Genomic DNA, 24,983 nt, shown 5'->3' with positions numbered 1-24,983 from the left:
TTCCCCTGCACATCTCAGCTGTCTGCCATTCTTCTTTCTGCTTCACATTTTTGTATTATTATAATCCACTCACCCCATAAACTCCATGATCTTCATCGCTTGTTGGACTCAACAATTACTTCGTCATGCCCATGTTTCCACCCACGAACCTGGTGTAACAATTTTCACATGGGTCTCATTAGTATGTGCTTTATAAAGGGTAGCATGGAGCTGTGGAAAGATTTTTTTAGTGTTTTAGAAATCCTAATAAATACTTATTAAAAGATGCATCTTCACATATCTGACCATTGCAGGTCTAGGAACTCTCATAGTATCTTACACTGTGAACAGGCAGCTCACTGTCCTAGGTTACCTTGTCTGCATACAGTGCAGAATGAATACGAAAACAGAGAAGGAAAAAGAAGTTGGTATATTAAGACATGATTGGAGACCCTAGAAAGTACACGGGCAGCTATTCCTAACAATTTCCATTCCTCCATTTGTCACTGAGAAATAGAAGCTCCATTATCTAACCACACTGTGACTGGACTCAACACAAATTAGCAGAAATATAGTTGAAATGTGGTAAGAATAACTCTCCCATGTTGAAGCATAAGAGACTTAGATCATGGCCACTTTCCCCTTCACTTACGTACTTAGTGACCAGAGACTGTAATTTAATCCAGAAACCACTGAGATGGGTAGGGGATGCATTTAGCTATGGAACTTGATATGTGAGAGTACTCATTTTAATTAGTTTTGACCATCTATTCAAATTGACTTCTCTAAGGATTCCACAGCATCTAAGCTGGGGTAATTTCTACACCAAGGTATTTAAATTGTCTAAATAATGGTATGTTTGCAGGTAGAACTATATCTTCACATGTGGTATTTACAGTTATATGCAAAACTGGGCACCCCTGGCCAGATTACATGTTTTGTTGATTTTCTAAGTGAAAAGAAGTTAACACAACCTTTGCAGCGAACAAACTTAAACTTGACATATTTCTGCAAATTTTAATGCACAGTGAATTTAACAGATTGATAAAAATAAAACAGTAAATGTGGCATGTGCATACTGTAAGTTTGGGGACCCTTCCAGTTGATCCATTAGTTAAGTCTCAGAACTTAATTGACTTGTTAGGCCTTAATCTAAGTCAGGTGATGACAATTCCATGGCTTAATAAATTCTCTGACTCTTCAAACCTCTCAGGGTGTTGTCTTACACCTGCCATCTCATCACAAAAGTCAATGTCTGAAGCATGCAACACAAAGCTTAGATAAGCCAGAGGCGTTTGGGAACCAAGTGCTGTGGTCTGATGAAGTAAAAACTGAACTCTTCGGCCACAATCACCAAAGGTATGTTTGGAGACAAAAAGGAGAAGCAGTTGAAGAAAAGAGCACCTTACCAACTGTTAAGCATGGGGGTGGATCTTTTATGCTTTGGGGTTGTGTAGCAGCCAGTGGCGCAGGAAATATTGTGTGGGTAGAGGGAAGAATAGATTCTATTAAGTATCAACAAATCCTGGAAGCTAATGTCCCTCAAGTGAGTGAAGAAACTGAAGCTGAAAAGAGGTTGGATATTACAACAAGACAATGATCCAAAACATATTTCAAAATCAATCATGAACTGCTTTAAGAAATTAAAGTTTAAGGTTTTAAATATTAAGACTTGAATATTATTGAAAGTCTGTGGATAGATCTCAAACATGCAGTGCATGCAAGATGACCTAATAATATTTCTGAGCTAAAAGGGATCTGCAAGGAAGAGGGGGAGAAAAAATTCAAAGCAAGAATAGAAAGACTGTTAGCTGGGTACAAGTAACGTTTGAGGGCTGTGATTTTTGTCAAGGGGGGGTGTTACTAAGTACTGACCGAGCCACATTTACTGTTTTATTTTTTTCCAGTCTGCTAAATTCAGCAGATAAATAGTAGCTGTACATTAAAATTTGCAGAAATATGTCAGGTTTAAATGTGTTTGCTGCAGAGGTTGTGTTAAATTCTTTTCACTTAGAAAATCAAAACAGTATGTCATTTTGCATACATCTGTATGGGAGGTAGAGCTGATTTAGTCCAGTTGATCTTGTAACTGTTGTAATAGGTTGAACTTTTTAAAATGTCGGTAAAACAGGTCATGACTGGGAGGTATTGTCAGAATGGGGCTGATCTGGTCAAGGGATCCTGTACAGGACTCAGGAGACTGAGAAAAACACTAAGCCGAATCGCGAAGCAAAAACGAAAACCAGGATGCAGGAGAGGAGGTCGGAACACGGAGAGTCAAAGAGGCAGCAACAATCCAAAACACCAGGCGAAGTCAAATCCAGGAAGCAGGCGAGTAGGTCGGAACATGGAAGTACAACGAGAAAGCAACAATCCAAATCACTAGGCGAAATCGAACACGAGAAGCAAGCAAGGAACTGGAGAAAAGCTAGAGAAAACCACGCACTAGGGAGCCCGAGGAGAATCCGCAATAGTGAGCGGGGAAATGAGGAAAAAGGAGAACTAAAATAGGGACGGGAGAGAACGGTGATTGGCGTGTTACTTGCAGCGTGAGCGTTTGTTACAGGGTGTGCGCGTGGGAATGCAGGAAGGAACAGAGACGCGAGTGGAATGCGTAACAGGTATTCTTAAATAATAAGAGGATATCAGCTGCAAATGGGAATATATGCAGCCACTAAGAACACTAAAGGTGTTTTGCAGGGTGTCACAAAGAACATGACGCAGTACATTGAAAGGTAACACCCAACACCCTTTTATTGTTTCAAATTCACAGCACAGCACAAAACTGCGTAGTGTGGGTACTATGTTTGTAATATATAGTAAATCTTTAATTTTGTTGTAAAATATCAATGTATATTAACCCATGAGTGTTATTCTGCACTAGTCATACTCTACATTAACACTAACAGATTGTTTCTCATTTTTAATTAAACACAGTATTCATAATTGTTAATAATTGCATAAAAATAGTAATTAGAAGATAATGTTATTTTAGGTTTTGTAGATGTCTGGCTTTGGCCTGGGCACATTCCCTTGGTCTCCTGACCTAGCTTTAGAGAATTTTAGAATAGGATACCTGCTGTTCTACGTGACACCATAGAAATAGCTGAAAGGTGGGACAACATCACCCAGAATAGCCACTGGTCCATAAGTAGAAAGTGGACTCTTAAACCTCCATTCATGGTAATTCATGGTAGAGTTCTTTAGCTCCAAGATAAACAACATTTGGCATCACATTCTCTCCACAACGTATATTACCTCCACCGCACACCCAACTTTACAGGTTACCTTCTCCCCATCTTCTCTCTACTTGATTTGATTTCACATATGAAATCCGCCACCTGCATATTAGATCCCATTCCCACCACTTTATATCAATCCTGTTTCAATTCACTCTGCCTCATTGTCCTCAATACAATTAATTAATCATTGAGCATTGATGTGGTACCAATGACCTTCAAAACTGCTACTATTTCTTTTTTAGAACATGCCGTTACTATTTATTTAAATAGCAATCTCTTTGGAAATATCATTTTCAAACCTATCCAATGTAGTTTCCGACCACTTCACTGCCCTGGTCAAAGTCACCTACGATCTTCTAATGGCTTATTATTCACTTCTCTTTCTCTCCTTATCTTTCTATCCTAATTCGTCTTAATTTTTGTGAACTTTTGACACAGTTAACCATGATATCTTACTTTTTTGCTATCTTAGAGACACTGAACTTTCTTTCTGTCAGGTTTTGTAACAAATTCAAAATCCTCATACTCACCTAAGGGGCTCTGCATGGTTTGGCACCTCGGTACCTGTCTGAGCTACTATCGTCCCCACCTCACAACCTTTGTTATTCTAATTCTGGTCTCCTATCTCTTCCAAAAGCTTGTCTACACTCTATGGGTGACAGGGCCTTCTCCTGTTATGCCCCAAAGCTTTGGAACTCTATCCCTAAGGATATCAGAGAGTCACTTTCCCTAAACTCCTTCAAATCCAGACTCAAAACCTTACTTACAGTAACTCGTTCTGTAACAGATATACAATATTGTTATGTTTTAGATTTTTTTCTGATGTCATTCTGTGAAGTGCTTTGAGAAGTCACCATTAAATGTACTTTATATTATTAATATAATATAGTAATATATTATTATCATTATTATTATTATTATAGATAAAAACATAAAATAACAGTAGTGACTTGAATGACTTACGGTCACATACTGCCCAGTCAATAGCAATATTTTTGAATAACATTTTGCCACAACAACTGTTTGCAAATGTCCAAAGGCTTCAGTCCAACATTGCTGATTATAAACTAATAATTTATTCAGAACAATACAACATCTTCTCACATTAAACATTTATGGACTTAATAGGAGATATTGCTGCTGTGTGTTTTGGAACACTGTCCTGAATGAAATGGTGTCTAGATACATGATGCTCTTTGTTATTGTCTGCACTCTGACATTCTGTTTTTTCCCCATTGAAGATTCAGTGAGCAGCTGAGATTGTCTTTAAGGAGCAGAAACCACACTTTCTCTACAATACAACAATAATTACAACAAAATGTTTTTTTTTTAAATTAATAACATTGTTTTTTAGTGTGTTTCTCAGCAATTTTGTGTAAGTTTTCATGATGTTGTTTTTATTCATACCATTTTACTTCCTGGTTCATTTGGTTTCACTGTGCAGAGGTAATTATAACATCAGTAACTTCAGTTGATTTTTTATCAGATGTAATATTTCTATATATAAAGTATAATGTTTCACTACAGTCTAGCAGAAAATGTAACTTCAAATCAAAGAAACCCATAACAAATCAACAACAAAATGTTGTTTTTCATTTAGCTTGTGGCCCTAAATACACAAAGAAACATTTTCCAATATCCCACATGCTCAATCTTCCAATCAAAATGAAGAAGTCTGAATAGGGATCTGCGTAAGCTGCAAAGGAATAGGTAAAAGATTTTAAAATGTAAAGAAAATCTTTTTGGCTATAGAGCCTTCTTCTGTGAGGGAGAAGGGGAAAGTAAAGTATTTTGAGATACATAAACCATGGAAGAAAAAAAGACAGAGTATTTAATGGGGATGGGGAGCAGGGAGGATATGAGCATACAGCTAGTGAGAATGAGTGCCCAAACTCAGGGAAAACAGAAGGAGAGGTGTAAAAAGCCAAAATTTGCAAATGAATAGAAAGAATTTAGAAGGAATATGTCTGTCATGAAGAGAAGGAGGAAGGTTTGAGCCAAGTTTAAGGAAAAGTTTGGTTTTGCATTAGGAAACCTCTGTGAGAGGATGGAAAAAATAAATTTTCATATTTAGTTATATAAAATTAAAAGAAAATCCATTAGAAAAGGAACAGATCCCAAAATAATTTGGGAGAAAGCTAAGTAGAAACTACTCAGAAAACACTGATTGGGAAACTGTCCTCAAAAAATACATACAGTATACAAGAAGTCTATGATTCTGCTTCCTTGGGTCCTGTATGTCCAGCCTTGGTTATAAATCTCTTGTTTGTTCAAGTATATGTTTTTTTTATTCGAACCTTGCAAGTGTTCACGGGAAATAAAGTTAAAATGAGCTTGTTAAAGCTTCACCAAAGTAACCACAGCAAGTGACTGAGTTAAAGAATTTGAAAAATGTTTATGAAGAAGGTGGAATAATTATTTTTATCATCTACTACCACTACCACAGAGCTTGACTAATTTAGCAACAGAATCTAAGGAGGGGACAATGGATTGGTCAATATATTGTATTGGACTCAAAACAGAACGTGTTAAATTTAAATTCACTTCTAAGAGTGGAGCAAACTTGTGAATACTGCCACAGAGGCATTCATTACAGAAAACTAGTTCTACCGGTTATTTGACCACCAGTTCAGTTTATTTGTCATATCCACAAGTGAAATGAAATGCTTATTTGCATGAACAATACACTCCAATAAAAAAGATATTATGGAAAACACCAAAACCCTAAACAGATAACAGCAGCAGCAACAACAAAGTTAAAGAATATACAACTTAAATACAGGTCAGACAAGCATTGTACAAATAAAAACATCAGTGTGAATCAATGGTAGAGTTTGAATTCAATAAACAATAATCTTGCTGGAAGAAACTATCTTCAAATCTGGAGGTACGAGTCTTTATGCTCCTATAACTCTTAACAGAGGGAACAGGAGGGAAAAGTGAGAAACCAGAATGTTTGTTATCCTATCAGCCATCCTGAGACAGTGAGATGTAAGAATCTCTGCAGTAGAGGGGAGCTGTACTCCACTAACAAGGACAACCTGATCACCTCTTTAATGCCTTTCAGTTAGACAACAAGCTGCTGTCAAACCACACTTTAATACCACATGCGGGCACACTCTCAATAGTGTGTTTGAAAATGTAAAAATAGGGGAATAGACACAGTCTATGGTCTGCCAATTTTTTTTTTCAACTGTCTGAGGAAATAAAGGCACTGTTGTGCCTTCTTTGTAGCTCCAGTTACATGATGCTGGGACCACATTAAATCATTAGTAATGAAGGTAACAAGGAATGGTGTTGCCAATCATCTCTACAGCCACCCCATTGAAGTGAATAGGGGTGTGGTCCCCACCCTGCTTTCTTAAATTGATCACCAACTCTTTGATTTCGTTGACATTGAGGGAGAGGTTATTATTGAGGCACCACTCCATCAGGTTCCTGACTTCATCCCTGTAGGCCGTCTCATCATTACTGGTTCTGCCAATGAAGGTATGTGTAGCGGCGAGGCTTATTAATAAGGCAGAATTAAGTGTTTCTGAGCTTTCCCAAATGAGGCCCCATTTCTCTGTTCATCTCTGTGGTGCAGCCACAGAGAAACTATTCATGCAGGCTGATTTAGGATGTTTTCTTTTCATAAGATTTCCTAGGACAGCTCCCAAAGGGGGATGCACTTAGCTAAGCCTGGCTATCATGATCAATGGTCATCCATTGGCGCCTATCTGTCTAGGGAGTGCCAGATGGACATCTGGACTGCATTCCTAAGTGTCAGGAGTAAGTGGCTCATATCTCACCTTGATCAACCAATCAGGGACTGGTAGGGCCGAGTAACCCACGTGGGACTCTGATGCCCATGGAACTTTCAGCCAATGAATGAGCTGAAGTTCCTCCAGGTAAAAACAGGCAACACAGAGAGCCTGTAAGATTCAGTAAGATTCTGGAGAGGATTCTGTGGACTGTTCTAAAGGGAATTCAAAGGAGAATTCCAGGGCAGGACGGCCCAGGAGCAGAAGGCTCCCAAGGGCAGGACATTCTCGCAGCGCGCCTCCTGACCATCCTGAGACTCAGCCCGGACAACCATGGAACGGCCAGTGTGTCCGAGTGCCAGAACTTTCCTTTGTTCTAAGAGTCTAGAGTGGAGGTTGCCAGAGAGTAACCAGCAGCAGGCCTCGTGAACAGGTCAGAACTGTGGACAGCTGAATCACTATTCAGAACTAGCTCTTCATCAGGAACGAACCGGTCCTCTTCCTGACTTGCTGGGACCCACAGTCATCTTTTCTCCTGTGCACAAACTTTGCTAGTTAAAGCCAACAGTGAGCATCAGCAGCGCACCGTCGCAAGCCGCACAGCACAGCCTGGCACGGAGCCAGAGAGCGCGGATTGGACAGCAACAGCCTGCAACTGTTTCTTTGTGCCCGCAGGAGATCTGAATCCCCAGAGATTGGATGAGTATTCAACTTCAATGCATTACAGCTCGAGAATTCAATTGTTATCCCAACCAGTTGATATCAATTTAATTCCTAAGAGTTATGTACTTGTTTCAAGTATCTAATGTAGAAGTTATAACCAAGTTCATTTATGAAACGGTCTAAATGAATGATATACAGATGCAGCCATTCAAAGTGCGCGTTACAGACACGTACCGCAGGTGACGTCGCTCAGTATGACGCAAGATGACGCGCGGCACCGCAGTACGTGATTGGTTGACCGACAGGGGCACTCGTGGTCCGTTGGTCTGTCGTAGAAAGACTTACAGTAAACGTCTTTGCTGTGCCCGTTGTAGATATTGAATTTTACCACTGAAGGGAAATCTTAGTAGCTGAGCATAAAAAGAATAGGAGCATACTGTAACGCGTGTGAAAGCCATAAACAACATTAATTTTGGAACATAAACATACAGTATATAGCTGGTCTTGGTACTTTAAAGAAAAAAATACACACCAGTATTCCATTTCTCCCTAAACATTGTAAGCTTCGAAGTCTTTAACGTGATACCGGAGTCAACAAGCATACTTTTAGAATTTGATTAAAAGGGAATATATTATGGAATCGCGTATCTCAAGAATTTAATAACGGTATGATTATATCCGTGTACTGCGGCAGGGCTGTGTAGGGCTGTTTCGCCTGCCAGCTTACGCGAGCTGTCTTGTAGCCTACTGGTCTAGGTGCGTGACTACCAACGGGCAGGTTGTGTGTTCAAATCCAGCTGGTGCTGGACCTTCCAGTTTTATTTATTTATTTTTTAATCGCGTAACATAAACATATTACCGTATGCAAACTGTACTGTATACAGTATGTATATGTATATTTAATGTCTTAACTGTGCCCGTTTAATTGAATTTAAAAAAATTATTTAACACGAACATTAAGCTGTTTACATCTTCCGCCTGAGAACAGTCACCCGTTGCTACCCAACGCAGAATGGTGATTGGCTGACACCATCTGACACCCCTCTGATTGGAGAAAAAAGACGTGCTGGTTTGCTATACATACTGTACCAGGAAGAGGATTTCTTTCTATTCAAAACGTGTATTTTAAAAGTTTAAGAAGTAAAAACCTTACAGCGTACACAGATTTCTAAACTGATCAGGATCATTATCTTTGTCTTATGCATAATAATATTCACCGCTCTGTCCAGCAAATTAATAATAAACTTTATTTTATATAGCGTTTTAAATGAATAAGTAATTATTCAAACACAAAAACAACCATATAAACATAATACCAACCAAAAACATAGATAACAACCACAATACAAAATCAAATATATCAAACCATTTTACTCTCGCAAAGTCCTCCAATTATCATAATCCCGCCCCTTATGCAAAACCAAACCTTCCTCCCATCCCAGTTTATCCTGTTTATCATAAACAAAATCCACCTCAATTTTCAACATAAAGCATTACACAAAATCAATACCTCAACACTCCATACTCAACAACGATAATTCACAAACAGCCAGAACATGTAACTACACATTCCCAAACAGACCTAATTTCCATAGCCCCGCCCCTTATGCAAAACCAACATCCCTCCCCTGTTCTCTCTCTCCCCTGGCGGTTGTAATTGTTTTTATTTTCAAATAAATTTTAGCAAAGTCATGTATTTTAAAAATCTTAGGATTTTTATATTTATGTCTTTATTTAGTGGTTTCATTAGTGACAAAGGCTAAACTTTCTTGGAAAAATGTCTTTTATGTAAACCATGTTTGCTATTAATTCATTCAGGGCTAAAATATGTTCATTGTATTCTAATGAAAGAAGGGTTCCTTTCGCCGTAGTCGGGAGCCTAGTCTTTAACTAGTAAGTACTGTACTTACTGGGTTTTTGAGGGTGGGGGGAGTGTCTTTCGCTGGAAATCTCGCCTCCTACTTTGAAAATACCCGTGAAACCGGTTCAATTCGTCACAGCCAACACTCCTGCAGAGAGGGGGGTTGTACTTGCAGTGTATGCAGTATACGCGTTATGCTCTTCGTTAATGTCTAAGCCGGAACATATCATTATATCTCATTTTGTATTTCTTAAAAAAAAATCGTTTTCCCAGCCTAACAGTATTGTTTTTAACCTGTAAATTTGCTGGACAGAGAGGTGAACATTATTACACAGAAGACAAAGATAGCGATTTACGTTGCATTGTGTATCGTGCTGCTTTAATACAGTTTTAAATAATTGAAAGTCTAAACAGTATCAGCTTTATTTATGGGTTTTAAATAAAGGTGATTTAAACGCGATTTAAATCAATATAAATGTTTATATTGTAACGCATAGGTGACTATTCATTGTTATTAAAATGACTTAAATTCGATCATGTTGTGATATTTAGAAATATACATTTGTTTGGTGCGAGTGAAGTTTTATTTAATCTCTGAGCCATACTGATTCTTCTGGAAGCCAGTTTCCGCCAGGGAGTAAAAAAAAAACACACTATGGTATTCTCTCCAATGCAGTGCAGTTAAAAACATACCTCTGATGCTGCTCCTAAATGAATATCGTTTATGACCATCAGAAGCTTTATGCTCCTTTTCTTTTTTCCAGTGGATTGAACAGGGAGAGGCATTTCATGATGTACTTTTCACTGTTATAACAACAGTGGCTCTGGAACAGTTTTCAACCATGTCGTTTTATAAAAAGGGGATATATGTACACGTTACTGAAGCTAAAAGTTTAGCCTTTGTCACTAATGTAACCGCTAAATAAAGACATATAGAAATCCCTACGTTACAGACTGTATATGGCTGGTATTGGTAGTTTAAAGAAAAAATACACACCAGTATTCCACTTTCTCCCTAAACATTTTAAGCATCAGAGTCTTACATGTGGTTATTTATTGCATAATTTAATTTTGAAAGCCACTGAGACATCAGGTACTACTGTTGTATTTATGAAAAAGAAACAAAACAAAAAACATACTAACAACTGTGCCATCCTACTCCTTAGTTAATACATTTTATTATTCATAAACAGTTAACATTGTTAGCAAAATATTTTGAATTATATTTAACCCTATTTTTTCTTTAGTTTTGTATTTAACTTATTATATGATAGTCAGACGTAATGTATATTTGAACAATGAAAATATATTTTTACAAGATTTTACATTAAGCACTTAAAATTAATATGGTTAATAAAAGTAAACTGTAACATGCTGTAACAAGATCGGTTAAACTGCGAAGAAAATGCTTTCAGAGAAAATGTTTCAGGTGTGAAGAACATAGATCTCTAATGCAATTTCAACCAAACCTGTTCCCACACACCCTGCCCCCACTACCATTAGAATATACACAAACATTTTAGCATTTCATTCTGAGCAGAAGACCCTCACACCTGAAGAGTGCTGGCTGTGACGAATTAAACCGGTTTTACAGGCTTCAATCACAGACCATGTGACATGGGACTCAGTAAACTAACAGCGCCACTGGATTTGATAATACCTAACCAAAATCCGCAATATGGAAACAGAACCTGTGTGATTGTTGATAGATGATGTACTCGTAACATTTTTTCAAGACGAACTACAACATTTAAAAAATGACTTGTATGTACTTGATATCTCTAATCAATCCACGGGTCCCAGCACAAAACAAAAGTAAAATGCATACCGTTTCGCGCTTCTTATTAGTTGCTCAAAAGTAATTTGACCGTATGAAATGCATAATATAAACCTAGAAACATATACGTGAGCAGTACTTAAGCACTGTAGTATCGGTGTTAAGACATACCTCTCAAATACTGTAAATCAAGTTAAAAATATCTCAAGACCGATTCTGGTCGTAATGAAACCATGTTTCGTGTATGTTTTCTTTTTCATCTTGAAATAACTCATTTCTAAATACCTTTTTCACTGTTAACATCTTGCAGCAACTTTGCGAACAAAATATACACTCTGACAGTTCATCCTGCTACCAACATTAAATAAAACAAATCTTAAGATTTCTATATTTATGTCTTTATTTAGTGGTTTCATAAGTGACAAAGGCTAAACTTTCTTGGAAAAATGTATTTTATGTGTTGCAGAAAAAACTGACTTGCTTTAACAAAATATGTTTACAAATCCTTTCACCTGGCATTTTCGTAGTTAGAAATTATGGAACGCTCTGTTAAAAGCAAGGGAGTTTTTATGTCCGTTGCAGTTCTTTTGCAACATGAATATAATTATATCGTTATTAATTTCTTGAGATACGCGATTCCATATTATATTCCCTTTTAATCAAATTCTAAAAGTATGCTTGTTGACTCCGGTATCACGTTTGTTAAAGACTTCGAAGCTTACAATGTTTAGGGAGAAATGGAATACTGGTGTGTATGTTTTCTTTAAAGTACCGAGACCAGCCATATACTGTATGTTTATGTTAAGATTTCCCTTCAGTGGTAAAATTAGATATGAATATTCAATACTTAAACGGGCACAGTTAAGACATTAAATATACATATACATACTGTATACAGTACAGTTTGCATACGGTAATATGTTTACGTTACGCGATTAAAAAATAAATAAATAGAACTGGAAGGTCCAGCACCAGCTGGATTTGAACACACAACCTGCCCGTTGGTAGTCACGCACCTAGACCAGTAGGCTACAAGACAGCTCGCACGAGCTGGCAGGCGAAACAGCCCTACACAGCCCTGCCGCAGTACACGGATATAATCATACCGTTATTAAATTCTTGAGATACGCGATTCCATATTATATTCCCTTTTAATCAAATTCTAAAAGTATGCTTGTTGACTCCGGTATCACGTTAGTTAAAGACTTCGAAGCTTACAATGTTTAGGGAGAAATGGAATACCGGTGTGTATTTTTCCTTGTGATATTTTAAGCTCTAGTTGAATGATAGGTGTCGCATTTTAAAACTTTTTTGTAGTTAGAAATTATGAAACGCCCTGTTAAAAGCAAGGAAGTTTTTATGCCCGTTGAAGTAAAACAAAATGCCTGACAAAGTATGGCTTGGACAGATTCCAAGTGCTTGTACAAATGTGCTAAAGAAATTATACTTTGAGTATACAGCTTGTCCAAAGTCATCCATTATTAATACTATTAGTAATATCTTCGGTAAAGGCTTTGATGCATAAATATTTCTGATAAAGGTAGGTTGTGTACTTTTGTCCAACTGAGCAATCTTGCTTTCATAAAATATACCAACATTTTAATGACTGAAGATTAACATGCTGTAATACACTGTTCAAAATTAAAGGCTCAAATGCTGTACATGAGAGGTTAAGCTCCCCCTGGCGGTTTTACAAGGTGACGCTGGATAGTTTCCGGCAGAGCGTCAAATGACGCGCGATTAACCACGTGACACTGCGTGACACCGCGTTATACCGCGACACGCCCACCGGGGTATGCCGCAAAATAACTCACCCATTTTGAATGGCTGCATCTGTACTGAATGTATGTCCTCTTGATATATGTAACTCTTTGTAACTGAATGAATATATATCTTTTGTATTCTGATAACCCTCTCGATAAGATCTGTTAGGTTTATATGCATATTCTATGTATTAATAAATGTATCCTCGTGTATTAGTACCTGTGTGTGTGCGTTGTTTGAGTTATGTCGCATGGTTGGATTCTAAAGCCATCGCAAGAATCAATTTTGTGATTTACTGCTACAATTAATAATTGTCCCAGTAAATGCCCAAACCCTACAGAACTGGTGCCTTCAGAGAGCCACTACATTTACATTTTGGCTATAGCAACGTTACATATTTGGTGTCCCTGGGCCGGATATGATTACATATTTGGCGTCCCTGGACCGGCGTGGCAAGACTGAAATGAATCAACCAAGCGGAATAATTCATATAAAACGCCGCGGGTTTCATACACGATAATACAGTGTGCTGAAAGCCGAAAGAAAAAGTTCCCCTTGCTCTTTAAGCAGTGCTTGAGTGTTTTGTGATCTTTTGCGATCTACAGGGTTGATTGCATACTTGATCTTGTGGTTTTCTGTGGTAAAACTGTGATTTCGTACTTAAAAGTAATACTCTTTAAGTTTAACGATGGTTGCTAAAAGGTCTGAATTCGAGTCGCTATTAAGCACTCTCTCTAGCAGCGACAGGTCTGACCACGATCTCCGTCATATCTCCGTCAGCGGAGAAGCTAGGAGAATAAATCTCCATTCTCTGAGAGAGCTAGCGAAGGACATAGAGAGATTTGACCCCGCAGTGTCAGAGAATAATATCGAGAGTTATATTCAACACCTCAGGTATAACCTGCAGTACCTGCCAAACGCCACAGAACAGGAGAAAGTGTTTCTGGTCAGGAAAACTACCAGCAGAGCTGTACATGAGTGGATGGCTAGGCAGATGAAAGAAGTCTGTAATGACTTTGAACAGCTTTGTCATGCACTTATCGAAGAATACAGTGCGTTTATTGACCCGACTGCCGCGATAGCCGCCGCTCTTAACATTAAGCACGAGAGAGCAGAGTCCCCTCACGAATATTACGAGAGACTTAGACGAACTTATTTTGCAGGGCGAAATTATGAGGGTTGCGAAGAGAACATACATTTCAAGGGTTTATTCATTGCGAATCTCCACCCATCAGTCAGAAAGATGATCTTAATGCATACAGATGCACAGACCATGAAAATGACTGATATTAAGAGATTCGTGCAGAAAGCCTGGGAGTATGATGTCCAAAGTCGCTCTGAGCAAAAAGCTGCTAAAGCGACTGTGTTTGCCGTCAGAGCCAGCAGGGTTAATTCCCTCCTGCTCGAAGGAGCACAGGCTCCTGAGCTGGCTAAGCCCCGTTCCAAAGCATGCACACAGGACCGCACCCAGCGTCCTAAGTGCCATGAGAACACCGGGGGAGGGAAAGGGCTAGAAAAGGCTGAACAAAAGGATTCAGTAGCCGCCCGCCTGGCCAGGCTTGAACAAGCTTTATCAGGACAGGGACAACCACTCCCCAGGGCTGCCGGAAGCGTGAATGAGCTGATACTCTCCACTGGAGGAGGTGGAGACCCGCCCCCTCTCCCTCCCTCAGTCTATCTGATTGAGCGGAAGGGTTCCTGCCTGGATGAGGCCAGCCACTCCCAAGCGAGTGCTGACTCCACCCCTGAAGTCACAGAGCAGGCAGTAAAACACATAGGAAAAGCAAGAAGCTTTTACCTCAAGGCTGCCATGGGAGGTGCCTTACACAGTGAGACACTGATTGACACTGAGGTTGAAAGGTGTTTGATGTCACACGGCAAGCTCAAACGGGTAGAAAAAGAAAAGGGTATGCGACTCAGAGTGGAACCTTTGGTGGATCACCAGAAAGGCAAAGTGTGGAAACAGGTCAAGGCTCCTAAGCCTTCTGTACAGAAGGAAAGGGGGGCCAAGAGGCAGACTGTGCTCACACAGTGCCCACCGAACACAGAAGCCTATGTGGAGATTCCTTCTGTTCCCTCTGGACAAGAAATAAAAATATTTCCTTGTTCCCCGGATATACAGGGAAGTCGTGTCCCGGCTGAGGTCCCAACAGCCTCCATGCCACAGGAGCGGTGCTCCGAGCAGCCGCCTGATCCACCAGGTAAAGCACACCCCTTTCACATCCCTAAAGAGTAGCGGATCTCCCCACTTGGTGATGGAAAGGAGCTTTCCCTGTGCACCCTGGCACCCAAGAGGGGTCAGGAACACCACCCTGCAGTGGTGGAAGGGATCCAGATGGCAGGAGAGCAGGTTGGTGATGTAGCCCTCACCCTTAACCCTGAGAGGTCCTCTATCAGTGAGGATCTGCTTGAGCAGCTGTCACGGGGCCACCGCCAGGTGCCCCTGGTGCAACATTCACAGGTTAGACAGGAGGTCCAGCTGGACGCTGAGACTACTGCGCTGTGGACACACCTGATCCCAGATGCCGATTCCCTCTGCTGTGACCCAGGGAACCTGCAGTCAGGTAACATTATTTCTCACAACTACCAGGTAGTGAGTGAGACTGACCTGATTGTTCCTGCCTCGACAGCAGGGTTTCCAACACACCCAGTCCCCCAGAAGGGACAGGGAATGAAAGCCGAGCCGGTTTTCTTACAGCCACCAGCTCAGTCTGTCAGTCTGAGTCTGACCAACAGTGGTTCACCCAGACTGGAGCTGGATGGTCAAGCCACCCGCCTGCCAGTGCAGGACATCGCAAAGAGGGGTGTCAGAATCCCCGCCTGCACTGACATGGGCCTGGTGGGTGATAGCGAGTTCGAAGACAGTGAACTAGCTATCTCAGTGCTGGGGCAGCTCCCTGAACCCTTAGCGAGGGAAGGGGGGAGCGAGCAGGTGTCCTACACCCACGCCCAGCTAACGATTTTAAACATGCCGATAGAGGGATTCCTCAATCAGGAAGGGTGCAGGGTGGACCTGAACAGTGAGAATGGGGTAACAATCCCAGATCACTCAGGTGCTCCAGATGACCACTCAGCCGAGGGTCAGGCATGCTCCACCGCTGCACCACCCCCTGCAGGGTTCCTAGAGCACAGGCATGAACAAATCGAAAAAGCAGATGCCCTGGAAATGGAGGAGCAGCATCAGCCGCTGCGTCAGATCTCCCCAGATTTCCAGGATGTTGGTGCCCAAGATGCCACATGGCATACTGAGAAAGACACCATGTACACGCTGCGCCAGCTTAGAAAGGCAACAGTCACTCAGAAGGAGATGACTGGGATCAGCCACCCGAAAAAGCTTTTGGGAGGACTGATTGCTGCCGCCACTGTTGCACGTTTGCTTTTTCTGGTAGGTTTGTGTGCTACTGGCACTCTCACCCTGACTGCCCCAAGAAGGCAGGTGTCAGAGATGCCAGAGGGTAGTGACAGACTGTATCGACAGCAGCAAAAGTTGGAAAGCTTAGGGAAAACCCTACAGGCAACTTCCTATGCAACAGGGTTAAACCTTATTCCCCAACCAGTGGACATGATTGTTGGTGTTATACAGTGGGTTTATGCTTGTGTGCAACAGGCCAGAATGTTGACACAATACCTGTTAAGGGAGTTTAGTGCCACTGTAGCCAGTCTAGCCATGGCACAAATCCCAACCCACTTGATTCCACTCTTCTCAGTAGAGGAGTATGTGACATTAACCCCATCGCTCATAGCTCACCCAGAAGGCAATCCAAGATTGAATTCGGTTCCAAATCTTGAGATGGGTATGGCTACCAAAGCTATCCATTGGCTGTGTCTAAACGATTCACCAATGAAGGGTGTAAAGCTACTAATGGGCAGAGGGAGGTTAATGAACCCCATGAAGAGCAGGTGGGAAGTAAATGGCTGGTCAGCACACCACATTTAACTGTCACTATGACTTGTGACAGGCATGATACAGCTACCGCAATGCAGCTACCTAATCAAACAGTTTTCCTGCAAGTTCCCGAGGAGGCCATAGTACAGCTTGAACTTAACACTGTACGGTCTAGAACCAGACAACATAAGACCAAACTTGAGGTCATGGATGCCTTCAGGTGCCACACTATTGAATTGGATAGAAATCCAAGAAACAGTAAGCCCTGAAGAGGTACAGGTAGTTAGTTTGCTTTAATGGAACAAACCTCCAAACCACCCTAGCAGATGCCCAAAACAGGTGTTGTGGTTTATCGGGGGGCTGGGAACAGGAACTGTTGTTATTGTAACACTACTGCCAGGTAGCTGGATCATGACTGGATGTACTCTGAATGCTGTACTCTTACATCAAGATGTACTCCAGGTAGCATGAATGAGTCAAAGGTAGCATGTCAAAAGAAAGGAAGTGACTTCTCCCCAAATATCTACTACAGAGGTATCAGATATTGACAGTGAGCTTCCTGATGTGTAATTCCTAGACTTAGATAATGTCTCCTACCGTGTTTATACATACTCCAGATGTTATTCATCCTGTTTGTTCCCAATGCTGGTTCCGTTATGAATTCTCGAGGAGTAATGTAGACATTTAAGATTAATGTTCTAATGGCAAGGGACATCACTTAACTCTGTTTTGTTTTGAAGGCAACAACGCCTCAGGACCTCGTGACCTTCAAAAAGGGGGGATATGTAGCGGCGAGGCTTATTAATAAGGCAGAATTAAGTGTTTCTGAGCTTTCCCAAATGAGGCCCCATTTCTCTGTTCATCTCTGTGGTGCAGCCACAGAGAAACTATTCATGCAGGCTGATTTAGGATGTTTTCTTTTGATAAGGTTTCCTAGGACAGCTCCCAAAGGGGGATGCACTTAGCTAAGCCTAATCATGATCAATGGTCATCCATTGGCGCCTATCTGTCTAGGGAGTGCCAGATGGACATCTGGACTGCATTCCTAAGTGTCAGGAGTAAGTGACTCATATCTCACCTTGATCAACCAATCAGGGACTGGTAGGGCCGAGTAACCCACGTGGGACTCTGAATGAGCTGAAGTTCCTCCAGGTAAAAACAGGCAACACAGAGAGCCTGTAAGATTCAGTAAGATTCTGGAGAGGATTTTGTGGACTGTTCTAAAGGGAATTCAAAGGAGAATTCCAGGGCAGGACGGCCCAGGAGCAGAAGGCTCCCAAGGGCAGGACATTCTCGCAGCACGCCTCCTGACCATCCTGAGACTCAGCCCGGACAACCACGGAACGGCCAGTGTGTCCGAGTGCCAGAACTTTCCTTTGTTCTAAGAGTCTAGAGTGGAGGTTGCCAGAGAGTAACCAGCAGCAGGCCTCGTGAACAGGTCAGAACTGTGGACAGCTGAATCACTATTCAGAACTAGCTCTTCATCAGGAATGAACCGGTCCTCTTCCTGACTTGCTGGGACCCACAGTCATCTTTTCTCCTGTGCACAAACTTTGCTAGTTAAAGCCAACAGTGAGCATCAGCAGCGCACCGTCGCAAGCCGCACAGCACAGCCTGGCACGGAGCCAGAGAGCGCGGATTGGACAGCAACAGCCTGCAACTGTTTCTTTGTGCCCGCAGGAGATCTGAATCCCCAGAGATTGGATGAGTATTCAACTTCAATGCATTACAGCTCAAGAATTCAATTGTTATCCCAACCAGTTGATATCAATTTAATTCCTAAGAGTTATGTACTTGTTTCAAGTATCTAATGTAGAAGTTATAACCAAGTTCATTTATGAAACAGTCTAAATGAATGATATACTGAACGTATGTCCTCTTGATATATGTAACTCTTTGTAACTGAATGAATATATATCTTTTGTATTCTGATAACCCTCTCGATAAGATCTGTTAGGTTTATATGCATATTCTATGTATTAATAAATGTATCCTCGTGTATTAGTACCTGTGTGTGTGCGTTGTTTGAGTTATGTCGCATGGTTGGATTCTAAAGCCATCGCAAGAATCAATTTTGTGATTTACTGCTACAATTAATAATTGTCCCAGTAAATGCCCAAACCCTACAGAACTGGTGCCTTCAGAGAGCCACTACATTTACATTTTGGCTATGGCAACGTTACATATTTGGCGTCCCTGGGCCGGCTATGATTACATATGTCATCAGCATACAGTACATGTAGGTGGAGTTGGAGCTGTGTCTGGCCACACAATCGTGGGTAAACAAGGAAAACAGCACACAGCCCTGGGGGGCACCTATACTGTCAGTCACACAGTCTATGGTCTGCCAGCAGGAAATCCAGAATCTAGCTGTAAAGAGCAATGCTGATACCTAGTCTGTATGGAACGATAGTGTTAAAGGCAGAGCTGTAATCAATGAAAATCATTCTAACATACTGTACAGTATGTGTCTCTATCATCCAAATGAGCCAAGGCAGTGTAAAGAGCCAGGCAAATAGCATTGTCAGTGGACCTGTTATGCCAGTATGCAAACTGCAGGGGTCTGAGCACCCAGGTACCATATTAATATGCCTCATGACTAGCCTTTCAAAGCATTTCATTATGGTAGATGTAAGTGCTACCAGTCCATAATCATTAAAACAGGTCACAGTATTGTAACGCATACAGCACGACATTGCAGGTTGTTTGAGCCGGCTTACCAGCGCGGTAACGTCACCGCCCTTCCCTGTGAATAGCAGGGACCTCAGCCGCTGGGCTGATGGGAGATTTTCCTTTAGCTCAGCTGGCTGGGTCCCTGTTGAGTGATGCCAGAGGCCCGGGTTCGAGTCCCCAGCGGTGGGGGGCCAACCTGTAGCGGCAGTGGCAAGGGGTGCATACCCATGTGAACCCGAGAGCGCTACAGTATTTTTCTGCAGCACTGGTATAATGGTAGTTTTCTAAAAACACATGGGAACGGAAGATTGTAAAAGTAAAATTTAGAAATATCTATAAAAACCATTAACACTATCCAGGCTGGTCGCCTTCCATATGTTTACCAGAGTGAAAGTTGCCCTGACTTCAGCCTCCATGACAGACAACCTCCATGTTATAGCCTGAATACCCTGCCACATTTGGTGCACATTGGAAGAAGCAGCTTGTATATCTAGTTTGTTACAATATTGCCTTTTAGTGTCCCTAATAGCTCTCTGCAGGTCATACCTAGCCTTCTTATAAGGCTTTTTTATAGATTGCCAGATTCAAAAGCCTTTAATCATGCCCATGGCTTATTACATGGAATATACCTATGAAACCATGGTTTCTGGTTATGAAAAGAGTAAACTGTCTTTGTAGGCACACAGTCATCCACACATTTCTTAATAAAATCAGAGACGACTATAGTGTACTCATGCAAGTTTTAAACATGGCCCAGTCCAGATTCAAAGCAGTCCTGCAGTGCTTCATCCTTCTCCTCCGTCCAGTGTTGTACCATTCTTCTCGAAGCTTTTTCCTGCTTCAGCTTCTGCTTGTAAGCTGGCAGAAGATACACTGATAGATTATCAAAAGTGTGGGCGAGGGATGGAGTGGTAGGTATCTTTGATAATCATATAGCAGTGGTCAAAAGTTTTCCCTTGGGTGGGCAGGAGACATACTGCAATATTTTGGAAAAACTTTCCTCAGGTTGGCCTGATTAAAGTCCCCTGTAACAATATATATATATCATCAGGGCAAGCAGTTTCATAGCTGTTAACGGTGGCTGCTTTGTTTGTACAACAGGTCTTTAGGATACATGGTTTGCCTGATGATGTTGTCTCGGACAGGGGACCTCAATTTATCTCGGCCTTTTGGAAGGCTTTCTGTCAAGCTCTAGGGACCCATGTATCTTTGACTTCTGGTTATCATCCTGAGGCCAATGGTCAGGTGGAAAGGACCAACCAAAGCCTCCTGACCTTTTTGAGAGCCTTCACCTCCAGCTCACAGGATGATTGGTCATCACTACTTCCCTGGGCAGAATATGCCCACAATTCTCTTACCTCCTCCTCCACAGGTCTCTCTCCCTTCCTTTGTTCATTAGGTTATCAGCCCACTCTCATCCCTGTCACACCTCCAGACACGGCAGTGCCGTCAGTGCAACAATATATTGCCAAACTGCGAAGGACCTGGAGAATGGCGAGGACAGCTCTTATTAAGTCAACCCAGCGCCACGCCAAATTCGCCAACCGACACCGCAGACCAGCCCCTCGTTTTCAGAAAGGACAGTTTGTTTGGTTATCTACACGGAACCTACCTCTACATCAGCCTTCCAAAAAGCTTGGGCCTAGGTATATCGGTCCCTTCCGGATTCTCACCTGGATCACCCCGGTTACCTTCCGCCTTGCTCTCCCCCCTACCCTCAGAATCCATTCCTCATTCCATGTCTCCCTCCTGAAACCCTTTTACCGCTCGCCCCTTGCGGCTCCTCAACGTTGCCCGCCACCTCCTCGTCACATTCAGGGGAGCCCGGCTTATACGGTCCACAAGATCATCGACTCCAGATGGAACCGCGGTACCCTTCAGTATCTAGTCGAATGGGAGGGTTTTGGCGCCGAGGAGAGATCTTGGGTTCCAGAGGAGGATATTTTGGACCCTACACTAATCAGCGACTTTCACAGGGACTATCCTGATCGGCCGTCTCGGGTGTCGGGAGCCGCCCGTGAAGGGGGGGGTACTGTCATGACCACCGGCCAGCAGAGATCAACACGTAAGCGAGCTAATCAGTACCAGCAGCGGATTACTATTAACAAGCGCCACGACACGAGTTAACACACCTGCAATTGCTCTACCGTGCGGCACGCCGGGTTATTTATACTATTCTTACCTGATTCCCGTTGCTCGGTATTGAGTTCACTACTTGTTGCTCTGCCTAGCATTTCTTACCCCCTTTTGTCTTCCTGGAATTCTGCCTAAACCTTTTGCCTTCGGACTTCGGATCTCGTCTCGCCCCTTGGATTGTTTGCTATCTTTGCCTGTTTCGGACTTGACCCTGCAGCCCTCTTTTCGACCACGATTCTGTCTCACATTTTGGATTGTTCGCCACCAGTGCCTTTACCGGATCTCGACCTACCTTCGCCTTCGGACTACGACCCAGCTCCTGGTTTTGCTCAGTACGTTTACTTACCTCCCTACGACTCCTGCATCTGCATCGGATCCTTTTCACCTCTACAGAGCAGCGTTACAGTTGCAGTATATGAATATAATTATATCATTATTAATTTCTTTAGATATGCGATTCCACATTATATTAGCAGAAAAACTTAAAACTACCACTTTTTATACACGCTATTTCACATTAGTTAAAGACTTCGGTGCTTAAAATGTTTAGGGAGAAATGGAATAGTGGTGCGTATTTTTTCACACTGATTCCTGGAATCTGACTGGCTGACACCCTTCTGAAGTGGTACCGTAATCTCTGGTATACGGAAAAGAAGGTGTAGATAAAAAGGCTTGGATTCTCATGTATCTGATACAAATATCTTTTAATACAGTCTTTGCTGTGCTCTTGAGGATCCTTGTGATATTTTGAGCTCTGGTTGAATGATAAGTGTCGCAGTTTGAATAATTTTCGTTTTAGAAATTATGAAACTCTCTGTTAAAAGCAAGGGAGTTTTTATGTCCATTACAGTAAAAGAAAATGCCTGACAAAGTAGGGCTTGGACAGATTCCAAGTGCTTGTACAAATGTGATAAAGAAATGAGCAAAAAAAGTAATTTATTCCTTTATCATATTGGCTAGCTAATGTCCTGTCCTCGTTAGTTAGATCAATGAAATGCTGTGGTGTTTGTCAAAGAAAAAAACAAAAGTATTTTCGTTTAAAATGACGGTTAGAAAGAATGTGGACCAGCGTAATACTTTAAGTTTACAGCTTGTCCCAAGTCATTCATTATTAATACTATTAGAAATATCTTCAGTAAAGGCTTTGATGCATAAAATATTTCTGCATAATTAAAATATTTATGATAAAGGTAGGTTGTGTACTTTTGTCCAACTGAGCAATCTTGCTTTCATAAAATATACCAACTTTTTAATGACTGATGATTAACATGCTGTAATACACAGATACATTTAAAAGCTCAAATGCTGTACATGAAAGGTTAAGCTTTATTGGCTCCTCCTGGCGGTTTTATAAGGTGATTCCAGATACTTTCCGGCATGACGTCAAATGACGTGTTACACCCGGTGATACTGCGTTTTCATGCGACGCCCACCGCAGTGTACCGCGAAATACCCCATGCGTTTTAAATGGCTGCATCTGTAAGCCTTCCTGCACATACCAACCAGTCACATTCAGGTACTTTTCTAATATATCTGAATAGGTTTGCCACAGCTGTTACAGCAAGAGACTTTTCCGGACTTTTTTTTTCTTGTACAAGCCGTTTTTATATTGAATGTTTTTTTTTAATTCGTTAAGTGACACAAAACACAAACAACACTCACCATAAGCAGCACCATGGATATTCCTGAATTTTAAACCATTTATTTAATTGATTAAATCATATTAATCCAAATCAGTAACCCATTGTAAGTAATTTCTCATTGACAATTCCTGCGCTTTATAACCGTGTAGTATTTTTTTACAATTGTTTTAATATTTATTATTGTTTTATTATTTATGCATTTTACAGAGTTTTTTTACATATTCTGAGCATTTTATTGTAATTGTAAAATAGGACTATTGATACTCCTGGATTTTAAACCTGTATTTATTCCGACTTTAATCTCTCAACCAGCAGACAAAGAGGGAGCTTATTTGATTTTAAATTGGATGATTTGTGGGGAAAAATGTACATTAATTTCCTAGTATCTATCACCAGTGGGAAATGTGGCATTTCTTGTTGAATTGCAGACATTATTGGAAGACCTTCAGACTGGTATAGTAGTGATGGGAGGAGATTTAATTTACACATTTAATAAATCAGACAGGAACAGCATCAAATCTAAAATGGCAAAACCCTCTAGATTACTGGAACATTTTATGTGTATTGATAATCTACAAGATGTTTGGTGGTTACTCTGTCCTGCTATACACCCTTTCAAAATGTGCACAAATCTGTGTCAAGTCTTCTATTAGCTTGTAAGGAATATTCTGAAATCTTGGATTACAAGATCAAGGCAGAAAAAAAAGACAATTAGGAAGAAAGATACAATGTTTTGAAAATGAAATATGTTTTAAAGGATGAAATGGGATTAAATGCCTAAAATGTCAGAAAAACCATAAACAAATAAAATTAATATATTAAGATATATTACATTGTTAAATAATGTGAGGTATAATTTTCAGAGATGGAATAATCTATAATTTTTAAATCTTTTTTTACAATAATATGATTACCTAAGTGTTTTTTTCTTTTTTCAATGATCCCAGTAACTCTTCCAAAAACATTTTTCAGAGCAGCTTCTTCAGTTATCACTGATTGTATGTGGTCTAAATGATCTTGTAGTTTAAGAAGGCAACTTCTACATCTGCCCAACTGAGAAGGTGGGTTAAATCTGCCAATCTAGAGCAAATCTTGTGACGCAAGATTTTATTTATATAATATATTTTTAAACCCCAAACAAGAACAATGGCTTAACATTGAAATTGTACACGTAGCATTATTAAGGTATCCTCAGAATGTATTTGCTTGTTCTTAAATAGGTTTTAGAGCACAGACAATTTTATTAGTTAGTCTGCTGTTATTATCCCAGTGCAAAAGAAGTTAAATATAGCATGTTTAAATTATTATAGGATGGTAGGATCAGCCGTTATGACAGTGTCTGAATGGCTAGTTTGTAAATATGAATTCATCATCCACCAGGACTCACACCAATACAACAGATTGTCTAACCTCCATCCCCTTGAGGACCCCAGTACGTACACGTTGGTCTTGGTGATTTACTACAGCTCCGCCTTTAATGCAATAGACCCCCAGGGTCACTTGCAAGGAACTTCCTGAGCTGCATACTAAGTTGTAGTTTAGTTAGTACGGTACTTTCTGGAGATCATCTCCAGCTCTGAGTTCAATTGCAGCAAAAAAACATGCAGAACAAAGTT

Source organism: Atractosteus spatula, assembly GCF_055471065.1.
Source record: "Atractosteus spatula isolate fAtrSpa1 chromosome 26 unlocalized genomic scaffold, fAtrSpa1.hap1 SUPER_26_unloc_1, whole genome shotgun sequence".
NCBI classification, from domain to species: Eukaryota; Metazoa; Chordata; class Actinopteri; order Semionotiformes; family Lepisosteidae; genus Atractosteus; species Atractosteus spatula.
This window is presented reverse-complemented; position numbering follows the sequence as displayed.